The following is a 960-nucleotide window of genomic DNA, read 5'->3' on the forward strand; positions in this document are numbered from 1 at the left end:
TCACACATGTCTCTTGTTTAAAGATTCCACCTTTTTTCCAGCAATCCTTAAAGAGGAGCTTAAAGATCGAGGTCTTTGCTCTAGTCCCTTTCCTATAGCACCTGAAAGCAAAAAACATATACATATAATTAAAGTTCGTCAAGTACATAGTTGATTTGGAATAAACACAAGATACTTGAACAAATACTTACTTGTTTCACATTCATGAGTGCATTTCTTACCAATGCTTTCCATTCCTTCATTAACAGACATGGTGGAGTATTTATGCCCTTGTCCGCGACCAATCCCTATAGAACCTTGACAAACAAATCATATTGGAAGCATTTAAATTCAATAGCAAGCTAATTTCAATCGGTATATAAAATATCTTACCTGTTTCAATGTCTTGTAGGTATTGCTTGACAACATTACTAGATTGAATAAATAAACTCTTAGTTGGCATATTATCTTTCAGTTACAATGATCTTTCTGCCCTTACCTTCTTCATTTGAAAGTAGCAGAGTAGCTGCATCTTCATCTTTTCTATTTTCTCCCTAAAGTTTGAACTGCACAGTTCAATCCACAGAAAACATATTTTCTGGAAGTTTGAACTGCTCCCAAGAAAAACTCATCACATTTGAACTTTATCAATTCAAATTCAGGAATTCACCTAATTTTAAGTAAATATTCTATCCTTATATAGAGAGGACTTCACAACATGATTTCAGTCTCAATTAATATCTAAGATGAGTGGCTTAGAGAGACGAGGGGTGGGAGCTCTTATTAACAGAGTAATTTGAGATACAAGTTCAGTTTACTAATAAATGCAAAGACCCATAATTAAGACGAGGAGCATATTGGTGACAAATAACAATCAAAAGTGTCATTTGCACATTACTGTTAGATGTTGAAACAAAAGCAAAGACAGAAAAATGATAGCAAATGAAATTCGAGATGTATAACAACAACAACATATCCAGT

Source organism: Capsicum annuum, unplaced genomic scaffold (genome assembly GCF_002878395.1).
Source record: "Capsicum annuum cultivar UCD-10X-F1 unplaced genomic scaffold, UCD10Xv1.1 ctg25700, whole genome shotgun sequence".
In the NCBI taxonomy this organism is placed as follows: Eukaryota; Viridiplantae; Streptophyta; class Magnoliopsida; order Solanales; family Solanaceae; genus Capsicum; species Capsicum annuum.